This window comes from Rattus norvegicus, chromosome 3 (genome assembly GCF_036323735.1).
Source record: "Rattus norvegicus strain BN/NHsdMcwi chromosome 3, GRCr8, whole genome shotgun sequence".
Classification (NCBI taxonomy): Eukaryota; Metazoa; Chordata; class Mammalia; order Rodentia; family Muridae; genus Rattus; species Rattus norvegicus.
Genome location: NC_086021.1, coordinates 165,169,242 through 165,182,414, shown reverse-complemented (window position 1 = coordinate 165,182,414; position 13,173 = coordinate 165,169,242). Strand labels below are relative to the sequence as shown.

The window sequence follows — 13,173 nt, the reverse complement described above, 5'->3', positions numbered from 1 at the left end:
TTTCAAAGAGCCTGACTCCTAGTAAGCTGCCAAGGCTGTTTGATCTTACAGCCCTCAGCCCTACCAATCCAGACTTGTAGTTTCAACCTCCAGAACCTTTTCTTTCTTTTTTTTTTTTTTCTTTTCTTTTTTTTTAGGAGCTGGGGACCGAACCCAGGGCCTTGCGCTTGCTCTACCACTGAGCTAAATCCCCAACCCACCTCCAGAACCTTTGCAGAAAAGCTGCCTCCTTCACCTGGGTTAGGCCTGGGCACAGTCATCAGAAAAAAACCTCCCCACAGGGTATCAGTTCTGTATCCTCCCATGACATCTGACCTGCTCAGTGACAGCTCAATACTGGTTTCAGGTGAACTCTCCCAGAAGGTAAGTAACACTGATGGGCACCCCAGCATCTAACACACCTGTTTCTAGGTAACCTCAGCTTCCTCACTAAAAACAAGGTCAGCAGCATCCTATATAGGATAAAAGGACTTCATTGTGCTAAAACCTCGAAAAACTCAAAAACCATACCAACTACTAATACCCCTTGGGGACAACGGATGATGGAAAACCCTAAGGAACCCAGCACCTGAAGACAGGTCATTATTTTGTCTCTGGTGTCTAACAAAATTTTAACTACTTTTCTCAGACCCTAAGGGCTTCAGCCTCCAAGTATCCACTCTGTTCAAATACTCTACAGTCTAGAGGTCTGGAGTGAAGCTTGAGTTATTGTGGTTTTGGTTTGGGGAGGGGGAGGGGGAGGGAGGTGGAGAGGGGTGTCTTTTGTTTTTGTTTTGTTTTTTTCAGACAGGGCTCACTATGTGCCCCTGGCTGGTCTTGAACTCAGAAATCTACCTGCCTCTGACTTCTATACTGGGAGTATAGGCGTGAGGCACCAAACTTGGAGTGGGTTTTATAGACTTCCCACTCCTACCCTGTTTCCTTTTATTGAGACAAAGTTTCACTCTGTAGCCCAGGTTAGTTCCTGAAACCTCCTGAGTCAACCTCCTAACTATCTGGATTGTGGGCACCAGCCACCACAACCTGCTTATCTGTGCTCTTCCTCAAAGTCTTAGGAAAACAATCAAGTCCCCCCCCACCCCCCAAAAAAGCCTTTTTGTTGCTTATAGAATGTTAAAAACACATTATTTAATAGAAAAGTAGTTCTCTTATGCTTTAAATATTAACTTTTATTCCTGACCTACCTTGACTAGTAAGTCCAGGAAATAACTAACATTTGTTCAGTTTTGCCACATACCAAATCCTTGACAAATATTTCATTCCCAACAAACAGGCACCAGTGACCCACAAAGAAAGGAAAAGGCCAAAACCAAGAACCTTACCTCTGGCTCCTAGTTAGGCAGAAAAGCTAAAATCCTGAGAAGCATGGCTTCAAGCAACTACATCTGCCAGCTTTTATAAACAAGGCCTTGTGATACTGGAAACCAGGTCATGCCCATGGCTGGGGTGGTTTATGGCCTGGGGGTACCTAGTGTTTATTGTTCTAAGTGGTCATATATGTGATCAAACAGCTCCTAGACATTTATGTTTCTACCCACAGATCTGTGCTGTTTTCAACCCTGCAGGCAAGCTTCTCTTTGGCAGTGGTTGATTCCAAGACTCAGTACAGATAAAGCCCAGAGTCAATGACAGTGAGTGCCTATCCCTCCATGGGTCATCGTTAGCATCCTCCTCTGCTCTCAAGGGACCATCTTGGAGGAGGATGGAAAGAGTAAGAGCCAGAGGATGGGAGGGCAACCGGGAGCTGCTGTCCAGTGGACAGGCCATGGTCGATGCACACATGAAGCCACAGCAGCTGTGGTCACCTACAGGAGACTTACATAAGATCAAACTAGCCAGAACTCAAGTACAGACAGGGACTCAGGAGTCCTTACCCGCAGCTGAGGGGCTACGGGCAGATGATAGCCCTGAAGAGGGAGAGTCACTTTCAAGGATATGCCCATGCTATCGTGGATGGTGCCATGCCCATGCAGACATGGGTGGCACTAATTCTAATTATGTGTCATTTAAAATCAGAGTTGAAGCCAGAAGGGACTGGAGGTGGGGGTTAGGATAGATATGACCTATGATCAAAACACACCATACACATATATATTGTGGATATTAATGTGTACATACATACAGATTTGAGCAGGGTGTGGTGTAGACAACAACACTGCCAACTACTCTGGAAGCTAAAGCAGCGCCATCACACACGCAAGGCTACATGCCTAGAGTACATACAATAGTATAGCTAAAATTATTACACCTTGGGGGCTAAGATGACTCCATGATTAAGGGCACTGGATCCTTGTCTAGAGGACTGAGGTTCAAATCTAGCGACCCACACGACAAAAGTAAAGGATGCTACCTCGCCCTCTGCACCCCAAGCTGTGTCATGAGTGCCCTCCTACATACATAAATAAAAATGTAATAATTAAAACTTAAAACTAGGGCTGGAGAGATGGCTCAGTGGTTAAGAGCACTGATTGCTCTGCCAGAGGTCCTGAGTTCAAATCCCAGCAACCACATGGTGGCTCACAACCATCTGTAATGAGATCTGATGCCCTCTTCTGGTGAAGACAGCTATGGATGGTGCACTTATATATGATAAATAAATAAATCTTTAAAAAAAAAAAAAAAAAAAACTTAAAACTAAGGGGTTGGGGATTTAGCTCAGTGGTAGAGCGCTTGCCTAGCAAACGCAAGGCCCTGGGTTCGGTCCCCAGCTCCGAAAAAAAGAAAAAAGAAAAAAAAATAAAAAATAAAAAGGCCTAATGGCAGGGCTTGGCAGTACATGCCTATGATCCAAAGGCTTAGGAGGCAGAGGCAGAGGCAGGAGAATTAGAAGTTCAAGGTCGGGCTGGAGAGATGGCTCAGTGGTTAAGAGCCCCGACTGCTCTTCCAGAGGTCCTGAGTTCAATTCCCAGCAACCACATGGTGGCTCACAACCATCTGTAAAGAGATCCGATGCCCTCTTCTGGTGCCTCTGAGGACAGCTACAGTGTACTTATATATAATAAATGAATATCTTAAAAAAAAAAAGTTCAAGGTCATCCTCAGCTACATAGCAAACCTAAGGCCTGAGCTACTGAGATCCTGTGTCATAAAACCAAAACCCAAACCCTCAAAAGTGGTCTCTGGCATACCTATAATACTACAGATCTATGGGGCTGCTATGCTTTCTTTTTGAAAGTGAAGGGTCAGGCATGCTAGCATGTCTGTAACCCCAGCTCCTGGGAAGGACAGCAGGACTGCAGTTCCCACACTTCCATAACCTAGTATTTCTGTGCACCTACAGAAGCAAGAAGGGTAAGATGACCCACCTGGTTGTAGACACACACACCACTCTTTTTGAGGCAGGGTCACTCTGCAGCCCGAGCTGGCCTGGAACTTGATATACAGAACGGACTGGCCTCAAACTCAGAGATGTTCCTGCCTCCTCCCAAGTGCTAGGATTAAAGGTGTGGTGGGATTAAAGATACAGACCTTCAAGTGGGAAAGAAACCTCAAAAAATCACAGGATCCTACTGGGAAAGAGACAAAAGGAAAACACACTCACCTAAGACCTAGCAGCTGGCCCAATCCCTTGGGTTATGTTCCTTCATCGAACAAAGGCCTCATTTTAAACTCTTTTCCCAAACTGCACCACGGCTTCCTTCCCCAAAGACCACTGACTCAAGCACCACCTCCCTTTCCCATAAGCATCCTATTTACACTCGGTGACTAATACCAGACTTTTAACAATCTTTACAAGAGTTCTGAAAGCTCATTAATTCCATTATTTGGCCAAATAACCATGGTCCAACTGGAGAGACCTAGGCAATGATCCAGCAAAGCCATTAACGTTATTACAAGTAAAGGGTTTGATCTGGGTTGTTACCTCATTGTTAGTGCAACCTATGGGGCAGTCCAGTCCCAGGGAAGTAGTCCAAGGGCAGCTCCTCCCCTTTCTCTAAACTTGTAATGTAATCTATCAAAACTGAGTGTGATCCCAGTACTCTGAAGGCAGAGGCAGGAAGATTCCACAGCAGCCAGAGTTACACAGCAAAACCCATCTCCAACAAATAAAATAAAAACAAAAGAGCTGGAGAGCCAGAGCCAGTGTCGTTCCTGTGCTCTTCCAGAGGACCTGGATTAAAGTCCCAGCACCCTCATGGCAACACAACCTTCTGTAACTGCAGTTCCAGGAGACCCAACACTCTCTTCTGGCCTCCATGGGCACTGCATACACATGGTGCACAGACATACACGCAGGCAAACACACAGCACTGTGGAACAGGCTGACAACTCACAGATACACCTACCTGTCTCCTGAGTGCTGGGACTTAAGTCAGGCGCCGCCACCACTACCCACTTATCCCGAGTCTTTTTTTTTTTTTTTTCAGAGCTGGGGACCGAACCCAGGGCCCAGGGCCTTGCGCTCGCTAGGCAAGCGCTCTACCGCTGAGCTAAATCCCCAACCCCTTATCCCGAGTCTTAAAACAAAGCAAACTGCGTTTTGTGGTTTGAGACAGTCTCCCCTAACCTAGGAAGACTCTGAACACTTGGTTCACCTGTTTTCCACCGTCTAAGTGCTAGATTTCTAAGCACTCCATCTGGCTGCAAACTGCCTTTCACCTTTAAAATGTCATGCGACTTGCCCTGTTAATTAAAAGAAGGGAAAAGGGGCTGGGGATTTAGCTCAGTGGTAGAGCGCTTACCTAGGAAAAAAAAGAACCAAAAAAAAAAAAAAAAAAAAAAAAAGAAGGGAAAAAGTGAGGGAGGAGGTAGGGACCCAGGCATGATAGTACACGCCTGTAATCTCAGCACTCAGGAGGCAGAGACTGGATGATTCGCACATGTCTGAAGCCAACCTGATCTACACAGGGAGATCCTGTTTTCAAAAAGGACGTAAAGCAAAGCAAAGCAAGGGGGAAAGGAGCTAGAAAGATTGCTCCGTGGATAAAATCCTCATTGCACTAGTAGAAAAACCAGAGCACTCACTTGTAACCCAAACCCAGCAAAGACCAACTAATCTAACCAAATTGGAGAGATGGGGTTCAGTGAGAGATATCAAGAAGTAAGATGGAGAGAGCTGAGCAATGGTTCAGCAGTTAACAGCCTGGCTCACTGGCTGCTCTTCCAGAGGACCCAGTTCAATCCTGCCCCCACATAACAAACAGCTCACTGCTGTCTGCAACTCTGGTTCCAGAGGAGCCAACGCCCTCTTCTGGCGTCACAGGGCACTGCATGCATGAAGTACACATACAAAGCAAAATTTTAATTAAGTAAACTTGAAAAATAAAGAATAAACAAGATGGGAAAAGGTAAAAACGTTACATAAATTTGACTTTTAAAGGTGGAACTGGAGCTAAGTGTGGTGTCAGACCCCTTAGTCACAGCACTAAGGAGGTGGAGGAAGTTCATTTTACTGAGTTGCAAGTCAGCTCGGTCTCACACAGCCAAGTTCCAGACCAGCACGAGCTACACAGTGAGACAGGTGGGTTGAGAGGGTGGGGGTTACCGTATAAGATGGATGTATAAGATGTCTGTGAATCTCAGGCTAGTATGGTCTCCATAGTAAACCCTCAAAATGAATAGATATATGACTATAAAGGGGTGAAGGGATTCAGAAAGAATCTTGGGCTTCCAAAAATGCAAACATGTCTCACACACACACACACACACACACACACAAATAGTAATAAATTAAAAGGCTGAGTGTGGGGGCTGGGGATTTAGCTCAGTGGTAGAGCGCTTACCTAGGAAGCGCAAGGCCCTGGGTTCAGTCCCCAGCTCCGAAAAAAAGAACCAAAAAAAAAAAAAAGACAGCTACAGTGTACTTATACAATAAATAAATAAATCTTAAGAAAAAAAGCATTTGGGCTGGAGAGATGGCTCAGCGGTTAAGAGCACTGACTACTCTTCCAGAGGTCCTGAGTTCAATTCCCAGCATCCACATGGTGGCTCAAAACCATCTGTAATAAGATCCAATGCCCTCTTCTGGTGTGTCTGAAGACAGCTACAGTGTTCTTATATATAATAAATAAATCTTTAAAAAAAGAAAAAAGAAAAAAGCATTTACAAAAAAATATGGTTATATACAACATACAGCCTGAAAACAAACAGCGCAGGGATCTTAGTGATGCAGAGGTGGCTAACACTGAATGGAGAAGTGTGACTTCTAACGCAGGTACTTCTGAATGAAGCACAGCCAGGACTGACAGAGCACACACAGCAGAAGAACGTTGATCCTGGGTGTGAAGACAAGCTGGCTACTTGGCTAGGAAGGAGAGTGCGCCAGCAGAAGTGGCTTGGGACAAGAAAACCAGGGGCATTCTGCCCACTGAAGCATGTGAAGGAATCAGACCTGCTACTAGACACTCTGCAAGCAACTGGGTTTCTAAACAAGGTCCCTACAGAGTCCATGAGGGTGGACTTTGAAGTAATCAACTGCTCAGCTGGGGAGAATGAGGTCCTAAGAGCAGGAAGTGATTTGCTGGGACCACTGCCAGATCCAGATCAAATCTATCACTGAAGATAATCTGACATTCCTGTGAGAAGTGGAGGGGCTGGGGGAAGATCAGGGACACAGAACAGCCTAGTCATTCAGGTTGGTCCTGATCAGGGCCTGGAACAGGATCACATTGGAAGAGGGCCAGGAAAGCTAACAGAGAAACAGATACTAACGTACTAATGATTCAAGAGATTCAGAATGGAAAAAAACCACTGAGAGCTGGGCTTTAGTAGCACATGCCTAGAATCCTAGCACTTGGAATGAAGAGGCAGTAGGAACAGGAGTTCAAGGCCAATCTAGGCTACTCATAAAAGAACCTAGCTTAAAAATATAAAAGAGGGGCTGGGGATTTAGCTCAGTGGTAGAGCGCTTACCTAGGAAGCGCAAGGCCCTGGGTTCAGTCCCCAGCTCCGAAAAAAAGAACAAAAAAAATATATATATAAATATATATATATGAAAGAAATATCCCCTAAAATACAAGAGATTACTACAATGGGTGTCGGCAGCTCACCGGGACTGCCTCCTAGAGCATTTAACTGATGAACCAGCAGCAGTTTCTACTCAAGAACAAGCACCTAGCTTCAGCCTGGCCTTCACCGAGTCTATTTAAAGAGCTCTAAAAACTCCAGTGGCTCCATGTACAATATCTTGACTCCTTTCTCACAGTAACAAGAGAAATCAGAAACAAGCTAGCTAAGCAGTACTTACTGGAATGATTTTATGTCAAAATTTAGCCATCAAGGCTTAAGATATAGAAGCTTAGAAGACAAACAGTTCAAACCTCAGCCTACCACCCCCTCCAAAGTTCACATTAAAAGCACATATATTTAAACAGTTAAACCTAGCAATATACAGAAAAACCAGTATATTTTGTAGATGGTTTAAAAGCTAAAGGTTAGCTAGGAACTGTGGCAACTATAGAATCAGAACATGGGGAAGGGGGAAATTGGAGCAAGTCTGGAGAAATGGCTCATGGGTTAAAAGTACTGGCCACTCTTGCAAAGGACCCCAGTTCAATTCCCAGCACCCACAAGCAACTCACGATGAACTGCAACTTCAGTTCCAAGGAATCCAACCCCCTCTTGTGAGCTCTGTGGGCATCGGGCAAGCATGTGACGCAACACAAAATGGAAGTCCTTTGTTCCTCTCTCTTTTAACTAAAAAAGGAAGGGAAAAAGAAATTGATTGGGCTTAGTGGTGCAAATCTGTAATCCCAGCATTTTAGCACTCAAAGGACTGAAGCATAAAACGTGTATGTTCAAGCTACATAGGTAACTGAAGAGAGCCTATATGAAGAAAATGGACTTGTACAGCTTCAAGAGATAGATGTCGGGCTGGCAATGGTGGTCCATGCCTTTAATCCCAGTACTTAAGAGGTAGACATCTGAGTTCAACCTGGATCTATAAGTTCCAGGACAGCCAGAGCTATAAACCCTGTCTCAAGGAAAAAAAAAAAAAGAGGATGTTGAACAAAGGGAAATGGTAAATAACCCCCAGCATTTGGCTAAAGATTGGTTTTCTGTCTTCACTGAGCGCTCTCCAGCTGTCTATGGAAATGTGGTGTGTACCCCTTAATCTTAACATCACCAAAAAACTAGGATGCTATGTACTCAGACCCCATCTTCCACCTACCAAACCAGAGTGAGCATTTTAAGGAGACAGGCCGGTAATTCGAACGCACATTCCAGGATGAGAAGCTAGAGTGTAGGGCCCTTCAAAGGTGTACTTACAGCACTATACAGATGAAGCAGAAACGGCCACAAAAAGAGACAAAGTAGTTATTCACTTCAGCAGACCATATTTTATTAGGCACTACTCAGGCAGACCTCCATGTTTTAAAGAAATGTAGTACTTACTACTAATGAACACGAGATTTATTTCCCTTTGAAATTACACAACTAAGTTCTAGGACTTTAGTGAACAAAAAATGAGAGGCAGCTAAGCTGTTCCAAAAACACAATAATGAACAATTTTATTCAAGTTTTCACACTAAGTTCGGAGCGCTTCCCCACAAGTCCCATTAGTTCCTGCAGGCTCCCGTGGGTACCATTAAATCCCCCAGCATCCCAAGGAAGCAGGTGCCTGGCAAATGTCCAGCTTCTAAATGAGATTCAGAACTTGGTCTTGAGATGCTGTATTCCTGCCCTGTCCTACTGGAATAGCTTCCCAGATCCAAACTCCCTCCCCCCCTCCCCCTCAGGCCTCCTGCAGCTGCACATTCAAGTACTTCCCGAAGGAAGAAATGTCAGAGGAGTCATTATCCCCTAAGCACTTGAAACTCCAGCTGTGGAGAAATGAATCAGGGGCAAGGCCTGAAAAGCACGGAGCTTTTAAAATCTAGAGGGGAGAGAAATGTTAGAGAACCTACCTCAGTAGGCTTCTAAGAAGCAAGATACCCTAGGTGCGGATTTGTTTGTTTGGGGGTTTTTAGATGTTTGGTTTTTGAGGCAGAGTTTGTCTATGTAGCCCTGGCTGACCAGGAACAAGGAAGTCACACAGAGCCCACCTGCCTGTCTCCTGAGTGCTGAGATGGAAACTGTACTCCACCACACCTGGCTGCAACAGTTTTTCAAGCTGAGGACCAAGCCCAGGCCCTCCACACATGCTAGGCCAAGTACTCCACCACTGAGCTACATCTTTGAGCCAAAATGACTTCTTTTCTTGAACTAATGGAAGGTAGTTTATGGTCTAGAAAGCATACATGACTAGAAAAGTCTCTGAAGCCCTCACCCAGAGAACAGGGAGATTAAAGGGAGTCAGCAGTGATGGGCCTTTAATCCCAGCACTCAGAAGGCAGAGGAAGTGGATCTCTGAGTTTGAGGCCAACCTGGTATACGGAGCCAGGACAGCCAGGGTGCCAGGGCTACACAGAGTAACCCTGACTCAAAAAATAAAAATAAAAATGTAAAAAAGGAAAAAGGAAAAGGAAGGGAAGGAGGATGTGTAGGGAGGAACAGAACCTAAGAGCCTTAGAACCAACCAAGCAGATTGAGATGTATTCCTAGCTAGCCTAGAACTCATCGTGGTGGCCAGGCAGTCCTCAAGTTTACCACAGTCCTCCTGCCACAATTGCGGAGATCAGACTCACAAAAACTATGGAAGGCTTCGCCAGAAACTTACAAAGTAAAGCACCAGAGGATTAAAAGTTCCAAGAAGGGGTTGGGGATTTAGCTCAGTGGTAGAGCGCTTACCTAGGAAGCACAAGGCCCTGGGTTCGGTCCCCAGCTTCGAAAAAAAAGAACCAAAAAAAAAAAAAAAAAAAAGTTCCAAGAATAATCAAAAATTACTAGGGGATTCCTCCCCATTTTCACTCCAGAATAAGTCAGGAGTCCTAGTCTTGTGGCCCCCTCCAAACAAGAGGATGATGGAGGAGAGTCACTATCATCACTAAATAAACAGAACACTGTCCAACAGGAACCAGAAACTAGGAAAACCTCTGGACAGACTGAACCAAAAGGATTCCTGTTTGCAGAAAAATAAGCTATATATAAAAAAGGCATGTGATGTGAGCCAGGCATGGAAGTTCTTACCTGTGCCCTAGCACTTGGAAGGCAGAGGCAGAAGGGTTCAAAGCCAATCTGAGCTACCTACTAAGTTCCAGGATTACCTGAACTACCCAGTGAGACAATACTCACAACAAAAGCCATGTGAACGAAAGGGAAGAAAGGCTCAGGGTTGGGGTAACAGTAAGAACTTCCCTGAGGGGGAAAAAAAAAAAAGAAGAGGCCACAGAAAGTGTTTTGCAGATATGTACTCAACAGAGGAAGGAAGACCAAAGGGTACACGACAGAGCCTGGGAGGGCACATAAGGAGAATGTGGTTCCAAAGAGGGAAGGAAACAGAAGACTGGAACTATCTTGAATGGCAGAAAAGCTAGGAAGAAAAAGGAAGGAAGGAAGGAAGGAAGGAAGGAAGGAAGGAAGGAAGGAAGGAAGGAAGACAGACAGACAGACAGACAGGAGGGAAGGAAAAAGGAAAGAGCACCAATAATCTCAGCACCCAGGCCACTAGGGCAGGAGGATCATAGGCCACCGGGACTGCATGGTAGGTTCCCAGATAGCTACACAGCACTGGTCCCACAGGAGGAAGGCTGGCTAGCTAGATGGTTCAGCAAGCACGCAGCCAAGAATGACCGAGTTTGATCCCTAAGACCCGCGAAGTGGAAGCAGAGGAATAACTTCCTGCAACTTGGCCTGTGATCACCACATGTGCGTTATGGCACACGACAATAAATAAATACGTTTTTTCAACTAGGAAAAAAAAAAGGATGATGTGGGGAAATGGGTAGGTGGGGGAATGCTCAAGATTGACCATATCTAGGAATGAAAGGATTCAGGAGAAAGGTGTGCCCAGAGCACTTGCAGCACCCCGAGGGTGGTATGTTTCCTGCAAAGAGAGGTGCATCTCAAACCTTAAAGATTCTCTCAGGTAGGAAAACAAGTCCCTCCCCCACCCCCCAGACACAAATTAGGTTGAAGAACACGTGAAAAAGTGAAGCCCCAAGGACAGACTTAAGGACAAGTCAGTGAATCCCCTATAGTGAAACTGAAAACTATGTGCCACAAGCATCAGGATTTGGAGAAGAACTTGAAAGGGATGCGCATTCCAGACTGAAGGACTGACCCCCAAATTCACTAACTTCTGAAAACATACCAGATCTGAGGCCTGGAAAGAACTCCTCCTCAGAGTTATGGAATGTAATAAAGTATTTTATAACTTTGGTTAATGACCTGACTTCTGAAGAACCTATCAACGGACTGAACCCCAAACTGAAAGGGGAGAACTTAATTAGGTTTGAATATGGGAGTGTTCCCTCAGTATGGGGGAGCAAAGAAAAGAGTATGACTTCAGTTCGTTTTTAGGGACGGCTAGAAATTCAGAGAAAAATCCCAAGACTTGAGTTTAAGGAAGGGGAGGACGCCCAGATTTTCCAAACTACAGAGAAAGGGGACACTCCCATATACAGGGTCTTGAGGAAAGGGTGTGCTTCCCAGAGCAGGATAAGAAAGGCACTACACGAAAACCCGTTCCCGCAGCAGAGGCAGCAGCGTAGGCCTCCCCCTATCTCGCGGGCTAAGCAGGGGGTGCAGCCTCCGCACCCCTCCCCACCCCCACAGCCCCGTTCCGCGCCCCGGGCCCGCACCTCGCGGCCCAGCCCCCTCGGACCGCGCTGATTGGCCTGGGAGGCCGTCATTCCCGCGGGTAGCCGCAGTGATTGGGCGGCGCTCGCACGCCCGCCACGCTCTCAGCAGCGGTCCCCGGGCCTCCCTCCGGGGCTGGGTGATCCGGGGGCCAGTCGGAGAACAGGACTGAGCCAGGGTCCCGCAGTGGCCAGGGCGTCCGTCCCCGGTCCCGCCCGCACAGCGCGCGCGCGGCACGGGGCCTGCTCCCGACACGGCCCCAACCAGCTGCTTCGCGTCGCCGCGCCTCGCCACGAGCTCACCTCACGGCCCCGCTCCTGCTGCGCCGCTCCAGACCAACCGACAGAAGGACTGTGCGCGCTGCGCACCACGTGACCCCGGGGACGCGCCCAGCGTATCCCCCGCCCCCCACACACACGCACCATCTCCACCACCGAGTGACGCAGCCGCTCCACAGCCCCGCCCCGGGCCCCGCCCCGCCCGGTCACCAGGGCGACAGCGCGAGCAAGCCACGCCCATCTCCCTGAAGCGGGAACACCAAGTCCGCACTCACCCGTGACCGCTGAGGTCACCAGAAGCAGGGGCCTGGATACTGTCCATCTGCCTTCTTAATTCTCCTTCTAAATGCGTCTGGAAGTCACCCACCTCCCTCTACCCCCTCTGTCACCACTCTCCAGGAAGATCGTAGTCTTTACAGATCATTACTTTCCCTCTTCCAATCCGCTCTTCACACGCAAGGGCTTCTCATATCGACTTCTTCCCTTCTCCAGATGAAGAGCTAAGTCTTCAAGATCGATTGTCACCAGGCTTTCTCATTCTCACACATCCAGTTCACCCTCTGTGCTCTGCCTCTTTCAAGTCCTCATCTGAACCTTCTCACCTGTCTTTGCTCTCTCATCCCTAGAAAAGGATTCCAACGGAGGCTGAGAAGAAAAAGAGCTGTATTTTTGTCTCTAGGGACAAAGGTCCAAGATGCAACCTCAACAAAAGAGAGGTTTTCCCAGTGGGACTTAGTAAGTGCCAACGAGAGGTGATAACATTGCTATTTACTGAGGAGATCATGATTTGATTTGACACTGGAAGCAACCGAACTTTCACTTCTTAAATTATAACTCTAATCACAACATGTCCCTACACTACTTAACTGGTCAATCAATCTATCCATCCGCACCTATGCCTTTGCTCATCTAACCACACTTTCTGACGTTTTTCTTGTTTTTGTTTTTCTTTTTCTTTTGAAACAGTCTCAATATGTATCCTTGTCTAGTCTGGAACTCAGTAAGTAGAACAAGTTAGCCTTGAACTCACAGTGCTGTACATTTCTGCCCCTGTCATACTGAGATTAAAGTTATTGTCCACAAAAAAAAAACATAGCTCTTCAAACAAAGGGATTAAGAGATAATTTGTGCAACCAAAGTGTAAATTTTCATACCCTGGAAAAATACAGATTTAAATTACCCTACTTCATGGAGGTAGTTTCATGGAGTTTTATAGAAACAAAGCAAAGCTATAAACCAAGGCATTTTTAAAAATACACATTAGTAGAGGCCAGGT

At 46.4% G+C, this 13,173-nt stretch overlaps 1 protein-coding gene across 5 annotated transcripts in view; it reads right to left on the bottom strand.

Annotated features, from left to right (window-relative positions):
- The window catches only part of Phf20 (PHD finger protein 20), a 108,940-nt gene extending 96,862 nt beyond the window's left edge, over nucleotides 1-12,078 (bottom strand). Inside the window, exons 1-2 of one of the 5 annotated variants that reach the window (XM_006235404.5) lie at nucleotides 11,922-12,069; nucleotides 7,521-7,635 (exon numbers count right to left, since the gene is read on the bottom strand). The gene's annotated coding sequence lies outside the window, so the exon portion shown is untranslated. Of the gene's footprint in view, nucleotides 1-7,509; nucleotides 7,636-11,621 lie in introns of all 5 variants that reach the window. The other 4 variants (XM_008762342.4, NM_001107795.1, XM_017591785.3 and 1 more) reach the window with 4 other exon arrangements.
- Between the last annotated feature and the right edge of the window lie 1,095 nt (nucleotides 12,079-13,173).